The 16,242-nt window shown below is 43.1% G+C and overlaps 1 long non-coding RNA gene across 2 annotated transcripts in view; it reads right to left on the bottom strand.

Moving 5' to 3' along the window:
• Positions 1 to 6,259: 6,259 nt before the first annotated feature.
• LOC138169524 (uncharacterized) overlaps positions 6,260 to 16,242 on the bottom strand; it is a 76,435-nt gene continuing 66,452 nt past the window's right edge. For both annotated transcript variants that reach the window (XR_011170372.1, XR_011170371.1), the window contains exons 3-6: positions 15,317 to 15,516; positions 14,675 to 14,725; positions 9,931 to 10,029; positions 6,260 to 8,311 (exon numbers count right to left, since the gene is read on the bottom strand). This is a non-coding gene — a long non-coding RNA (uncharacterized lncRNA). The remainder of the gene's footprint in view (positions 8,312 to 9,930; positions 10,030 to 14,674; positions 14,726 to 15,316; positions 15,517 to 16,242) is intronic.

A 16,242-nucleotide genomic window follows, 5' to 3' on the forward strand; every position in this document is an offset into this window, starting at 1 on the left:
CTTTCTTTCTTTCTTTCTTTCTTTCTTTCTTTCTTTCTTTCTTTCTTCTTTCTTTTCCTTTCTTTCATAGTATTTTTGTTTTCCCAATTACATATAAAGAGAATTTTTAACATTCACTTAAAAATTGATTTTCAAATTTTCTCCTTCCCTAAGACAGAAAGTAATTTGATATAAGTTAGATTATGCAATCATGTAAAACATATTTCCATGCTACTCAAGTTGCAAAAGAAGAAATAGACTAAAAGAAAAAGACACACACAAAATAAAGAAAGTGAAAATAATATGCTTCAATCTGTATTCAGACTCCATCAGTTTTTTCTCTGGAGGTGGATAGCATTTTCTATCATGATGTCCTTTGTAATTATCTAGCTGAGAATAGCTAAGTCATTAATAATTGATCATCATATAATGTTGCTGTTACTGTGTACAATGTTCTCTTGGTTCTGCTCACTTCACTTTGCATCAGTTCATGTAAGTCTTTCTAGGTTTTTCTGAAATCAACCTGCTCATCATTTCTTATACCACAATAGTATTCCATTACATTCATAGACCACAACTTGTTCAGCCATTCCCCAATTGATGGACATCCCCTCAATTTCCATGTTTTTGCCACCATAATCAGAGCTGCTATAAATACTTTTGTACAAATAGGTCTTTCTCCCCCTCCCCCCACCTTTCTGGATCTTTTTGGGATACAGACCTAGTCTGATTGCTCTTTGGGCATAGTTCCAAATTGTTCTCCAGAATTGTCAGATCAGTTTACAACTCCCCGAACAATGCATCAGTGTCCCAGTTTTCCCACGTCCCCTCCAACATCCAAAATTTTCCCTCTCTGTCATATTAGCCAATCTGATAAGTATGAGGTGGTAGCTCAGAGTTGTTTTAATTTGCATTTCTCTGAATGATGATTTAGAGCATTTTAAAAATATGACTATAGTTAGCCTTGATTTCTTTATCTGGAAACTGCCTGTTCACATCCTTTGGTCATTTATCAATTGGAGAATGACTTGTATTTTTATAAGTTTGACTCAGTTCTCTATATATTTGAGAAATGAGGCCTTTACAAGAGACATTTGTTGTAAAAATTGTTTCCCAGTTTTCTGCTTTCCCTCTAATCTTGGTTGCATTGCTTCTGCTTGTGAAAACTTTTTAAATTCATATAATCAAAACTATGCATGTTATATCATGTAATGCTCTCTGTCTCTTGTTTGGTCATGCATTCTTCCCTTCTCCATAGATCTGACAGGAAAACTATTCCTGGTTCTCTTAATTTGTTGATGGTATCACCCTTTTACCTGTAAATCATGTATCCTTTTGACCTTATCCTGGTATGTGGTATAATATGTTGGTTTATACCTAGCTTCTGTCATACTGTTTTACAGTTTTCCCAGCAATTTTTGTCAAATAGTGATTTCTTGTTCCAGAATCTTGGATCTTTGAGTTTATCAAACACTAGATTATTATGATAAGGTACTACTATATCTTGTGTACCTAATCTATTCCACTGATTCATCACTCTATTTCTTAGCCAGTATGAGATAATTTTGATGATTACTGCTTTATAATAAAGTTTTAGATCTGGTATGGTTAGACAACTTTCCTTTACTTTTTTTCATTTATTTCTCATAAAGTCATTAGCTTCCAATTGATCCAATCTAATTTTGAAGGAGTTGTTTGGCTTTTTAAGGCATTCTTCTCTTCATTGGCTTTTTGGGCATCTTTTGCCATTTGAGTTAGTCTATTTTTTTTTTTAAGAAATTGGGATTAAGTAACTTCCTCAAGGTGACATGGCCAGTTATTTCTGGGTGTGGTGCTAAGTATCTGAGCCCAGATTCAATCCCAGGTCATGCTGACTCTGGGGCTGGTGCTCTTACTCACTGTGTTACCTGGCCACCCCTAGTCTATTTTTTTAAGGTGTTATTTCCTTCAGTATTTTGGGGGGTCTCCTTTAGCAGACTGTTGACTCACTTTTCATTATTTTCTTGCATCATTCACCTTTTCTCTTCCCAATTTTTCCTCCACTTCTCTTACTTGATTTTCAAAACCCTTCTTGAGCTCCTCCATGGCCTTTAACCAATTCATATTTTTCTTGGAAACTTTTTTTTTAATTTTTAAGGCAATTGGGGCTAAGTAACTTGCTCAAGGTTACACGGCCATTTATTTCTGGGTGTGGTGCTAAGTATCAGAGCCCGGATTCGATCCCAGGTCATCCTGACTCTGGGGCCGGTGCTCTTAATCATTGAGCCACCTGGCTGCCCCTAAGCAATTGGGGTTAAGTAACTTGCTCAAGGTTACACAGCCAGGTGTTTCTGGGTGGGTGCTAAGTGTCCGAACCCAGATTTAATCCCAGGTCATCCCGACTCCAGGGCCAGTGCTCTTACTCGCTGTCCTACCTGGCCACCCTGCTTTTTTTTTTTTTTAAAGCAATTGGGGTTAAGTAACTTGCTCAAGGTTACATGGCCAGTTATTTTGTGTGGGTGTTAATTATCTGAGCCCAGAACCGATCCCAGGTCTCCCGACTCTGGGGCTGGTGCTCTTACTCACTGCACCACCTGGCCACCCCCTCTTGCAAGCTTTTGATGCAGGAGCTCTGACTTCGTTGTCTTCTTCCTGTTCCATGCTTTGATCCTTTTTGTCTCCCAAAAAAGGAATCTATGGTCTGATTGTGTTTCCTCTGCTTGCTCATCTTTCTAGTCACTCACTTGGTTTTTGAGCTCTTTGCTACAGTAGAACTCTGCTTCCAGAAGGGAGAGTTTTGTCCCAAATTGCTGGGTTTTTTTGCAGCTGCTGGAGCTATTAGGAGGGTGCTCTCTGTATAACTCCCACAATCTCTGGTACACTGGCCACACACCCCAGGACCACCACCCAGGACTGTGATCCAGATCCAAGCAAGATTAAAGCAAGAGTGATTGCCCTTCTGAATGGTTATTTGGTCCCCCTATGATCTGCAGGCCAGGAGCTCTGGAGGCAGCCATGTGGCAGCAGCTGAAGCCACTGAGCCTCTGCCACTTCTCAGCAGGGGCTGGCCGCACACTTCTGTCCCCCTGTACCAACAGAGTTCCACACTGACCTTTTACTTTCTCTTTGGTGTTTATGGGTTGAGAAGTCTGGAAACCATCACAGCTGCTGATTATTCATTCTTCTGAGGTCTACTCTGGCCCCGGCCCCTGGGGTCAGATCTGTGTGGCTCATATAGGACTGAGCTTGGCTCCCAGCTTGGTGCGGTAGGCCCTTCCTATCAGCCTGCCAGGCTGTCTTCAGTGGGAGATTTGTTTCTCTCTGTCCCTTTGTGGGTTCTGTAGTTCTAGAATTTGTCTAGAGTCATTTTTTGACATGTATTGGAAGTGATTGGAGCAGGAGCTCACACCAAGTTTGTGCTTCTACTCTGCCATCTTGGTTCGCCCCGCCCCCCCTTCCCCCTTTCCCACATTGTTCAGACCGAGCCTTTCTCCTCTTCTAGGGAAAACAATAGATTGGAAAAAGATACAAGGCAGTTACAAAAATATCTGAGGAACTGTCATTCTGAGATTGGCCATTAGATGGCAGCCAAAGAATGCTGAGATAGTTTAGAGAGGCCTACTTGTTCTGCTTTCCTTTATTAGCGGTGGGGATAACAACCTTGCTAGGGGCCTTTGAAAGGTAGACCTGCCTACTCTGAGGCTAGCTGGGTAAGTGGAGGAGGTAAACCAGTGACCAGATAAAGAAAACCCAGGTTCCCACAAGTCAGGGGCAAAAAAAGAAAACACAGCCTTTGAGATGAAAATAGGTCAGGGTCTTCCTACAGTGGGAAAAAGGCAGGGGGGGAGGGGGAGGAGAATCCACAGGAAGAGATGGATTTGCCTCCCTTATCCATTTGGACGAGGGAAAACAACTTCCAAGAACTGCTGCAAACAGAAACACATGTCCCCTCATCTGGGGTGCAGAAGCTGACCATTTCTGAACATTACAATAGTAACTGTCTATCAGGACAACAATCCTAACTCATATTTATATGGTACTTTATAGCTGGCAAAATGCTTTCCCCCCCAATAGCCTTGTGAGATTATTGTTATCAATGCTAGGCTAACCTTGAGGCCTTCAGGAAAAGTGTTCTCAGAAACAATGAGCTGAGATTTCATTATAATGAGGTGCCTCCAACTTCTGATAACTAACACCCCAGCCACCCCCACCCCTGGCCTTTGAATGGAGTCCAAGATGAATCCTCCTTAGACTGAATTCTGCATTATACTATGTTGTCTTGTAGTAAAGCTCTGGTGTGTTATTTATTTGTTTTGCTTATGGATCTGGCCTTACCTCATTAGAACAGCACAGCCTGAGTTGGCCAAGCTCATTCCTGTAACATTGTGGGATATATAGGAATAACAGAATTATAGATCTGGAAAGGCACTTCCTGATCATTTAGCCCAACCTCTTCATTTTACTGGGGAAGAAACATAGATGCTTGTTTTGGGCAGAGATGGGACTAGCACCCAAGTATCCTGATACCAGAGCATAGTATTCACAGCTCACTACACTCCATCATGAAGCCTGCTTTGATTTCCCCCAGCTATTTGTGCTCTATCTCTCTTGAAATTACTTTGTACTATTTTGTATATACTTTACTTTTTACTTATCTGTGTACACATTAAGTCTCTCCCTTCCCTCTTCCCAACAGAATATAGGCTACTTGAGGGGACTTTCTTGTCTTTGTATCTCCAAGGCTTAGCAGAGTCCCTGACACATGGGAGGTGATTCAAACGAATTTGTTGAACTTAATTGACTAATACATGACTATCCCAGCCTCTGAGATGATTATGGGCTTTATTTTGATATTTGACAGCTCCTAAACCAGCTTTGCCCAAAACCATTTATTTATTTGTTTTCTGGATATGCCTTCATTATGTTCCTACCAAGAGAGACCCAACAGCTTATATGGCCAAGTGATGTTCATTAATTAGTTGAATAAGATAGTAAGTAGACTCAGGCAAAGTTCTACTCAATGCCTGAGAAGAGACTTGGGGTGAGCCTAGATGCTCAAAGCTGGTGCTAATGGGGTTCAGAATTGGGCATGTGCTTTGAAACTAAAAAAAAATTTGTGGCATGGACAGCCTCCCTGACTTTAGAGAAGATAATTAGCAGATTAGTTGCAGGATTATGAAAGTTTGGTTACAACTTTTCTTATATAAGTTAAGAGTTATTTAATACAAAGTTATTTAATAGTAACCTTCTGATCCATAAAGGGAATCTGCAGAAACAGTGGTTTGTCCACATCAATAAAATTAGTATCAGATCATGAACTATTAGATTTGTTTGCTGTTCTCTTTTCGTAACTCTTTCTCAATGCATCCTATAATTCCTATTTTCAACAAGAACCTTACTTAGGTCTATACATTTAATATTGGACAAGCTATATTGTAATCATTCTTGTTGAATTCATTAGAGTTGAAGGCAGGCACCATGTTTTTTCTTTTCTTCATATCGCTAGTGCTTAGAATAGTGTATTACACATAGTAAGTACTCAATAAATGTTTACTGATTGCTTGACTGGTTTTTTTTTTAATCCCTTGAAGGTAAAAGGAAAAAAAAAAGATCTCCTGGCCCCACTACAAGTAGCTAGGAGTATTGCCTTAGCCTTGAAATCAGACAATTGGGATTCCAGTCCTAGATCTGTCACTTACCAGCCCATGTGGCCAGAGGCAACAAAATCACTTAATATCTCTGAGTCTTCGATTCTTCTTCTATAAAAAAGAGGGGAGCAAAGGAGGTGTGTGTGCTATAATAATACTTAACTACCTACCTGACAGGGTTGTTGTGAAGATCAAATGAGATAATTTATGTAAGATGGTTTTGTAAAGCATAATTATTAAGATATTTTTAAAACTGCTCAGTTCCTGAGAAGACACCTGGCTTTCTTTTGAAATTCTTCTATCTCCATACTTGTTCCCACCAAAGTCACATATTTCTCACAGATTCTCTGCATATGTTCTTGGAATATTTTACCTTAGTGCAACAACAGTATTTATGAACAATTTTTTTTCGATTTAATGCAATCACAGAATTAGTGATGATGAGGAGTGGGTGGAAGATGAAGATGAGGATGAGGATGGGAATGAAGGAACTGAATTCTGTCCCACTCTGAGCCTATGGAGCAAGGGTTCTAAAAACCGCAGGAATTACCATTGGTAGCCCTCAAGTTTACAAAATTCTGACCTCCCTCAAGCCAGTGGCCCTGAACTTAACCACTTTCATAAACATGTAAGAACCAGGCCCAAGGTGACCATTTACATTTTTGAAATTATCATTTAATTAAGTGTTCAAACATGCACTATACATTCAGCGCTTCACAAAATATGGCTTAAAAAATCCAGCCCACATGGAGCCTATAATATAGAGTCATAAGCAAGGCAAACATATATGTATGGATTAGGTTTAACCCTGTGGGGTCACAGGGAGGGCAGAGGCCAAAGAAAATGGAGACTGAGGAGAAAGGAAGAAAGGAGGGCTATGAACAGAAAGAATTTGATATATGCATTATTGGCAGACAGCTATGCAAATGTTTAGGGGGTCCCACCTTCGTACTGGACATTAGTCCTTGGCTTAGTGATTGGAAGAAGTCTCCCAAATCCAGCATCAGGCAGCAGGGCTCCAGCAATTCCACCTCTCTCCTGAGCCTAAGCCTATCCACCACTGTCCTGGTCTTTCCCTTTCCTTCCACTCTTTTTCCTGGGGGAGTTAATGCCTGGGAACCTGGGTGCAATGGAAACTTATTATTGATGATTATACCTATTTATTAACTCTCTCTAGTGCCTTTCTTTCCCAGAACACAAATGAGAGAGGCTCTTTGTCAAGCTGCAGAAGAATAACCCCTAACTGCAACCTGAGTGTTTTCTCTTTCCGTTATTATTTTTCCTGGTATCTTTGATTAAGTCCACACTATATTTAATCAGTGCTGGCAGAAAATACACACACACACACACACACACACACACACCACCACCACCACCACCAACAACAACAACAACAACAACAACCCACGACCAGAGTGATTTTCCAATTTGTTTGCTGCTTGCTGCTTAAACACCAAGACATTAGGACGCGACTTTCTTTTCAGTTTAATGAGCAAAAAGAAACGGGGAAGCAGTGTGCAGGGAAGCGGGGGGGTGTGGGAGGGGGAGCAAGAAGGAGAATGCCAAGGAGCAATTATACAAAAATATATACTGTGCTGATTAGGGATTCCTTCTCCAGCCTGCTTTGGCTCAAGCTAAATCTTTTTCTAATGAGATATGGCTTATCCAGATCAGAGCGCACAGGAAAAAGTTGCAATTAACTTTTAAAAGAAAGAAGCGAGTAAGAGAAAGGAAGAGAGGAGGGAAAAGGATGGGGGAGGGGTGGGGAAGAAGGAAAAAGAAGAGGAGGAGGACGAAAAAGGAAGGATTTAAGTCAGAGAATGGAGTGAAGTGGAAAGCATTCTTCTAACATGCATGTCAGTGCATATGCTTATGACGGCTTGTTACCTTGATTATATACGTTGAGTCTATTATTACTTCTCCGTCGAGTTTTAGTGCTGTGTTTTGAGGGTGAGGGGTGGGGATGGTGGGGGGGGGGGTGGAAGCCACTTGTAAAAACTGCCTTCGCCCTCGGGCGGGCCTCTGCTGGGACGGGGGTATCTGCCCTTTTGTCCTAGCTGAATTCAGACGCAAAGAGTAATTTTTGGGGGGCGATTCCAGTCTTCCAATGGCCCAGATAGTGTGAGGAACTGTTTGGGGCCAGGGTGGGGGTGGGATGGGGATCAACTAGGCTTTCTTAGAGAAAGGAGAAATGACTTAAATACACAAGCATACACTGGTACACACACCACTTTATCTCTGGGCCACCAAAGAGATAGGGCATATTGACCCTGAACAGTAATACCCGGCCCCGGTACACTCTGGAATCCCCCTGAAGCGTGTCAGAACTCAGTTGCTTTGACCTGGGCCCAATGGAGCCTATCATCATTGAATGAGCAAGGGGTCGATTTGTCTTGAGTGACTTTTTTCAGCTTCTTCTGGAGCAGAGGGAAGGAAAATGGTCCCTAAACCTCACAGTTTCTCAGTCCCCGCCTTTTCTCCCAGAATCCGTTTACAGAAAGTCAGAAATTATGCCTGGGGTCAAAGTCTAAACAGAAGGTGCCCAAGTCCCGGAGGTGCAGCCGCCGCGGGCCAGCAGGGCCTGGGAAATTCTGCGGGGCTGTGCGAGCTGGAGGCCAATGTCCAACCAGGCCTTTTGTGCTTGAAGCATGGTCTTCCGCGCGAGTCGTCCCCGACGTCAGAGCAGATTTTGGAGAGTCGCGGACCTGGAAAGAGATGCAGGAAAGGGGCTGTCTGTGGAGCAGAGAGCCCAGAGCTGGAGGCTCGTATTAATTAGCAGTGGGCCTTCCTCCTCTTCTTTTCCCCGCTCCTCCGTGTCCCCCACTGTCAAAGCCCCACGGGTCTGTTTCCAGGGTCAGGCAGAGGAACTGGAAAAGGTCTCGTAATGAGTAGTTGAAGAGAAAGGGTTACTGACACTCTACCAATCCATGTGAATTCTGATCTCCTATTTCTAGCAGGGCATCCTCTCTAGGGGCACCTTCAGATCCTCCTCCCTCTCTTCCCGAATGACTCCAGCCCCAGAGTAGGAGGAAAGATAATGAACACATTGTTACAGAATGACAGAACTGGAAGGAACCACGGAAAATATCTAAGTTGCCCCCTTCTCCCCATTCAGAAGTCAAGGACCCAGAAAGGAAGTGACTTGCTCAAGGTCACACAGTGAGATATTGCAAAGACAGAATCAGAAACCAGATCTCCTGAATGCCAGGCTGCTGCCCTTTCTGACACATCCGTCAGCTCTCAATTCCTCTTCTTCTCTCGGAAGAGGACAAGTATGCTATATTTGAGGGAATGTTTTACTACGGGAAAACGGCATTGTTTGCATCAAATTGGTGTACTACTTTTACTGCTGCACCCAAACCAGGCTGGAGCGTAGTTCACTAGGCAAGGTGGGATTTCCCAGCTGGTAGACCTCCGGCCCCTTGAAAGGCTTTTCCAGCGGCAGGTGGCCCGAGGCATCAAGGGTGGACAGATGCGCTTTGGGATCAAGTTGAGAGCTTACTCCACGAGGAGTCTGGGGAATTATGCTTATAACGTTCTTTCCGAAGTACAGAGGCGCGGGCGTCACGTCCTCCACCCCCTTTCCTCTCTTTCTGCCAAGAGATCAAGTTCTAAGGGCTTTGGGTTACTGGGACTCGAGGAGGTTGCTGATTCCGGAGGAGTGAATCGAACTGGGCTCAGGGTTGGGCAATGCCCATAAAGATTTACAAGGAACCTGTTTTCTGGAAGCTCTTTATCCCTTAAACTCTTTCTCTCCCCCCTCTACTTTTGGGGGAAATAGGGATCACTTGATTACGAAAGGTTCAATCTGAACCGATGGATTAGTCTCGGGACACAGGAAGTCGTCAAAGGCAAGGGCAAGGACTGCCCCTGCCTGACTCCAGAGAAATTCAGAGGTAGAACTGCTGCTCCGCTGAGCTTTCCTCTGGCAGAGCCATCTGGAAGAAAAAAGAGCCCCGCCCAGCGTACCTTCCTCAGGCCAAATCCCCAAGCCGGAACGTAAGGGCTAGCTAGCCCCCGAATAGCACTTCCCCTTCGTTTTTGGTTCTGGGGTTGGCTGCGGGACTCAGTAAAAGGCAGTGAAAATTCCACGATCTGCCAGTACCTGAGGCTTACCAGAGGCTGTATTAGCTACTTCCAGACTGGTCCCCAAAGTTCCTAGATCCGTTTAGGGACAGAAGGGAGGAGCTGGAGCCACTAGACTTTGGCGGTGTAGTAGTGCGGGATAGGAGAAGTAGGGGGCAGAGGCGGAAGCTTGCCACACAGGCAGGTTGAATACAGGTTTCCTATGCCCTTTACTATGCGGTAGGAAATTGTCACTTGCCACTTCTTTGGATTGTTCTCCTAACTTTCCAAGTCGCCCTTCGGTATTAGATGTGGGGGAGATCCAGAAGGCATTGTCTACTCTCTACAACGAGGAGTGCTGTGGAAATACAAAGAAAGTTGAAAAGAGAGAAGGAGAGCGCAGGTTTCAGAGATTCCTATTGGAGTTGCAGGAATCCCCCCAAGCTAGTTCTTCAGACAGGGTGTCCCATAAAGCCCCATAGGACAACCGCGAGATAGGATTCCTTCTCCAAAAGCAGGAGGACCTATATAGGCAGCCCTCCTTCTGTTTTCACTTTGGCAGAATTGATCCTGGGCCAGCTCCACACAGTGACACAGATAGGGTCCCCCAAGTACATGTACTCAGAGACATGTCTAGAGATGTATGAATAAAAGCCTATGCCCTTTTGTTCATTTTAGACCATCTTATTTAGACCAGAACCCCCAGACTTCAATCCAATTTAGAGCTGAAGAAATGATATGGTGTGTGTGTGTGTGTGTGTGTGTGTGTGTGTGTGTGTGTGTGTGTGTGTAAACTTTCAGAAGGTAGGGGTCAAGTTATGACCTGAAACCAGTTATTTAAATAAAAGAAGGTAGTGTGGCCCAGTTGTCTGTTGGGATATTTTTGTTAATTTTTTTTCACATTTTGATATCTTATAGCTTCTCTATTATTTATGAACTTACTTTTTCTCCTAAAAATAATGCTTCTATGTTAAATAAAGAAGTTTGACCTATGGAGCAGGAGGATACTATCTTTAGAGCTGGAAAGAATGGGGTTCAAGTCCTGCCTTCTGTTGCTTAGTTTACTGTGTGGCCCTAGGCAATTTGCTTAAATGTTAGGTGCTCTGGAGTCCTCCCTCTAAGTCTATAAATTGAAGAGAAAGTTTGGACCAGCTTTGAGTTTCCTCACCTGAGGGCCCCTATCACAAGACTAATCTTTATCCTTTTTTATTTAAGTAAGTGACTTGGGGGGGTGGCCCAGTGAATAGAGCACCAGTCCCAGAGTCAGGAGGACCTGAGTTCAAATCCGGCTTCAGATACTTAACACAAAAACCAGCCATGGGACCTTGGGCAAGTCACTTAACCCCAATTGCCCTACCTTCCCCCCTCCAAAAAAAATAAAGTGACTTGGGGGGAGGGTGGGGAAAAAGAGAAGCAGATACTCCAAGGGCAGCTAGGAGACTCAGTGGACAAATCTATCCTCAGACACTAGCTGTGTGAACCTGGGCAAGTCATTTAACCCCATTTGTCCCAGTTCCCTCATCTGTCAAATGAACTGAAGAAGGAAATGGCAAACTACTCCAAATATTTTTGCCAAGAAAATCTCAAATGGGGTCATGAAGAGTTGGATACAACTGAACAACAATGATGACTGAAGTTGGGGGATGAGGGGAGAGGATACTACTTATTGGGGTAGAGGTTAGAGCTCTTATTCCTTCCAGGGTTAGCAAAAAAAAAAAAAACATTCTAGGGGCAGCTGGGTGGCCCAGTGAATAGAACACTGATCCTGGAGTCAGGAGTACCTGAATTCAAATCCAGTCTCAGAAACCTGGTACACTTACTAACTGTGTGACCTTGGGCAAGTCACTTAACCCCAATTGCCTTGTCTTCCCCCTCCAAAAAAAAACATTAAAAAAATATTCTGCCTGTGAGGCAGTGCTAAAGAATGGGTCAGTATTTTCAGCCAACAGAGAAGGGAGATGGCTTAGAGAAAGGTCTCTCTTCCTATGGCATGGAACATAACAGCAGGATGCCCAGAAAATCATCATAGGTTTTTTACTCAATAATTATACGGATTTTTGCCAGCTTGGTGGATATTGGGTAGAAATTGTTCATTTCAATGTCTCAGAGGATTATGATGTTGGTATTTGTGCACCCTGACAGCACTGACCCCAGTACTCATACTGAAACATCTATAGACATTTGTCAAAGGTCATGGTATGTCAAGGTCCCATCTTACCTTTCCACCTTTTACCCACTCCATACTCCCTCACCCCATCCCTCAAGACCGAAGGAAGATTCCTTAGTCCCTGTGGGACTCAGCAGCTTAGCATCTGCAGGCCAGCAGAGCCTGTGAGCCGGAAGTCTTCGATCAGATGGAACAAGGATGGTTAGGGGGGTAGGGGGAAGATGGGGTGGGTCATAGGATCATAGGATTTTGAACTGGAAGGAAACTGAGAGACCATCTAGTTCAAATTCCTCATTTTAGAGATGACAGAATCAGAATCAAGACCCAGATTTTGCCTAGAGTAACTTTCCCAAGGTCACATAGGTTGTAAAGGACAAAGTTAAGATTCTAACCCAGTTCCTCACTCTCCAAATCTAGTAATCCTTTAGTCATGCCATGTGGTTCTGTTCCCTTTGGTGACACCTTAAAAGAATCAGACAAACTCTGAGTACTCAAAGGAATAGAAGCAAATATCTAGGGTTCTAAGCTTGACCTTTTACCTCTGGGCACTTCCTTTTTCCAAGTCACAGATTTACTTCTTCAAGAGGAAAGAGTTTCCTAGGCATCCTTAACAAAGTGCTCAACCAGGGAGTGGGAAGATGGGGGTGGGTGTGGGGAGTTGAAGGAAACTTTAAAGTTTTGACCCCTGGGTTTTCCCTCCTCATTGCAGGAGTAAGACATTGGGTGGCAACATCTCTCATCCTGAAGCTCAGTCATCTTCTTTAGTATACCTGTTAATGTATATCCCAGCAAGATGGCTAAACTTTGGGGATCAGAGCGGTTTGGCAAACAGATTAGCTAAGCCCTTTGCCCCACCTTTCCCATGTGGATTCTGGTAGGGATCATCTTTGTCCCCTATCCACAACTTCAAGACCCAGGAATTTCCTCAGACTTTGCTCCTCTTGCTTTTTCTTTGGCTGTGCCTTTCACAGTACTAGTTGCTGGAGATAATCAGTGCCTTCCCCTATCTCTCCCCGTCTGTAGTCAATCTAATAAGCAAATGTGCTAGAAATACTAGCTAGAGTGTTAAGCTAGAAATTCTTCTTAAACATATAGCAAGGTCAGAGAAAAACAACAAAAAAAAAAGCTCTGAAACAGAAATTGGACACAGGAGGGCAGATGTAGACTGAACAGGAAGTGCTGGCCCAAGGCTAAATGAAACAGCTGTTGCCATTGTTCTGGATTGAAAACTGCCTTTGCAAACTCCACGCGGCCCAGGCTTGGAAAGCAGATGTTAGTAATTACAGCACATGAAACGAAGAGCACAGGATTAGGCAAGTGACGAAAAAGAAATGGTACCAGTAGATTTATAACTCGCTCGGGCAAATCAGCAAGGGTGGGGGGTGAGCAGGGCAATGCAAACACCCCCACTCAACTTACCATCTGAATCTGCCATATTTACTCTGAGGCCACTCAAAGAATCAGAGAACTTTTGAGAGCTAAAATATACATCAGATCTTGTCTGATGGGGGGCTATCGAATAGTTCCTTCTATTCATCTCACAGGCCAGGAGCCTTGCAGGACTATGATTAGATGCTCCTGGCCCCAACCCAGAGGAACAGAATTTCCAACACTCCACTCAAGCACCAGATAATGGTTTCTAGGCCAAAGGGCCCAGAGAAAAGGACCTGGGTTGGTAAACATGGATTCACGTGAGATTCAAAGCAGAACAAATCTTCTGGGAGCTTTTGCCTACAGAAAAGTTCGAGCTTCAGGGTCTCCTCAGCCCAAAACTGTCCTAAATAAAATCCAGGAGCACATAACCTTTGCAGCTGAAATTGATTCATGCTTGAAAGCTAGCCCCCATAGTCCTGGAGAAGAGAACACTGGAAGAATGGAAAGCCCAGAACTAGTCCGGGGAAAAATAAGCAAAATGAAGTTTCTTGGCCTAATTATATAAATAGAAAGGGCAGAAGTCTTCACATACTTTCTGAATATTCTCCAATGCTTTTCCATATGAGCAAGAACTGTAACACAAAACAAAACAAAACCCAGACCAAAGCCAACAAAACAAAACAAAAAATTCTTCTATCAAACCACGGCCTCGAAAGCAAGAGAGATTCTGAAAGGTTAGTCAGAAGGTAATGCATGTGTTTGCCATCTTTGCTCCTGATATGGAAACCATATGCTTAAATACACTAGCAAACATACTTAATATAACACTCCCTTTTATTAAATGTGGTTTTATAAAAAGCTATCCCCAGCCAGGGCACCTTTTCTGTGCTGGTGACTGAAGCTCCATGAAATAACCTTCTGCACTACAACGATTGCTATACATTTTTTGGTAAATGAGTTTTGGACCGTTGGAAAATAGACTGGTTCTGATTATTATTGTGAGAGAGAAGGGGAACATGAGGGAATCTTTTTTTCCCCTCTGATAAATTAAAAGAACTGTAATGGGTGCTTTCTGCAAACCTGTAAAAGGGCAGAACCATCTGTGACTCATTTAACAGTGCTTTAAAAAGAAGATTTATTTGATTAATTTGGTCAGAATAGAGAGAATATAGATTTTCCCCTCTCTAAAACACACACACACACACACACACAGCAGCATAGACATTTCAGGAATGAAAAATGAGTAATTGTGTTATTAGAACTGGTGTGTCTGATGCTGGTTCAGTGGTGAGATAGCAGATTGCTGCCCAGCCAATTGGAAGAACTCAACCTAGGAATGGATTTAATATCCTCCAGGCCCAATGCCACCACCAAAGAGAGGTCCCAGGGCAGGCACGACATACTCTGTAGGTTTTCTGCTTTGGAAGTTACCAGCCTGCCTCCACTCCCTTGTTGAGCTCACCTCCAGATGCTTATTTCTCTTTTCTAAAGCCAGCACTCTGCCCTCCATGACCTAATGGAGAAAACATAGACCACGAGCTTTATTTGCTGACATGGAGCTGCTATCCTTGCAAGATCTCAGAATGAGTTCTCAGCACAGATAAGCCCCATCTTTGTGTTTCTATGCAGCAATCATTTACAACTATTCAGTACTTTCCTAAGAATAACCCTATGAGGTAGGTAGTACAAACATCTTACAGTTTAATTTCTATTCCCAAGGAAAGCTGGTCTCATTTGGCACTTTCTTTAACTCTTCCTGGGCAAACATGGGAAAACATGTCTGCAGAGCAAAGAGTGCTGACTTATGTCAGGTATGTAAGACTCTAAGTGATCTTATAGGTAAGCCAAAGAGCTCCAGGAATAGCAGTACCCCTAGAACACCAGTTCATCTTTCAGCCTAGTACCACAATAATCATCCAGGAGGGCCAATCTCTGTGGAGAAGGGTCTCTTCATCTATGCCATTACTAATACCAAATGCCAATAAATTGTCATCATTAGGGCAGGCAAGCCAGCCTAGCTAAAGCAGCAAGTTGTTCTGATGGAAAGTCAAAGCTTAATCAGGCAGCTCAAACCACCGTCTTGACCACTGTGATCACCACTTACATCTTGGTGGAGACAGCCAAGAACACCATACTCAAGAAGTCCAGGAATTGTAGTGTCGCCCAATCTCGTAGTCCTGTTTCCGGTCTGACTTCAGAACATTAGGCAAAGGAGCAACTCCTACAGTGAGGGGCCTGTCATCAAGACTACCACTAACTCCAAATGTCAATCAATTGTCATCGTTGAGCAGGTAAGCTCAAGACCTCCAACAATAAAAAAAAACAGAAATTGTTTTATTAATAGAAATGATACTAAAGAAGATATATTACCTTGCTTTACCATTATGCCCTAAGCACCACTAGGCTTTCCCATTCACTCTGCTGGCTAAAACCTCCTATATTTATACTCTTCTGTTATGAGAGTGTGGACTCTTTAAAAGCAGGAACTGTTACTTTCCAATTTGAGTCTCTAGAGCTTTGCATAGTATATAACAATCACTTAATATATGAGGTTTCGTTCATTCATTCATTCCAACATAGAATATTAGAATTCTGGATCTGGAAACCAATTCCTTATTATATAGCTGAGGAAAATTAGTCCTGGACTTTCCCAGGATATGAGTTAGAGGAGTGATAGAGCCAGGAGTAGACACTAAGCCTTTTGATTCCTAGATGATTTTGTTTCTGCTGCTCCAGTGAAATTTAAGTTCCTTGAGGGAAATTCCTTCCTTCCTTCCTTCCTTCCTTCCTTCCTTCCTTCCTTCCTTCCTTCCTTCCTTCCTTCCTTCCTTCCTTCCTTCCTTCCTTCCTTCCTTCTTTCCTTCCTTCTTTCCTTCCTTCCTTCCTCCCTCCCTTCCTTCCTTCCTTCCTTTCTTCCTTCCTTTATCTCTTTCTTTCTTTTTTCCTTCCTTCCTTTCTTTCTCTCTTTCTTTTTCCTTCCTTTCTTTCTCTCTCTCTCTTTCTCTCTCTTCCTTCCTTCCTTCCTTCCTT

Source organism: Petaurus breviceps, unplaced genomic scaffold, assembly GCF_028583685.1.
Source record: "Petaurus breviceps papuanus isolate PSGF00001 unplaced genomic scaffold, PetGlider_PUasm1.0 37, whole genome shotgun sequence".
Taxonomy (NCBI): domain Eukaryota; kingdom Metazoa; phylum Chordata; class Mammalia; order Diprotodontia; family Petauridae; genus Petaurus; species Petaurus breviceps.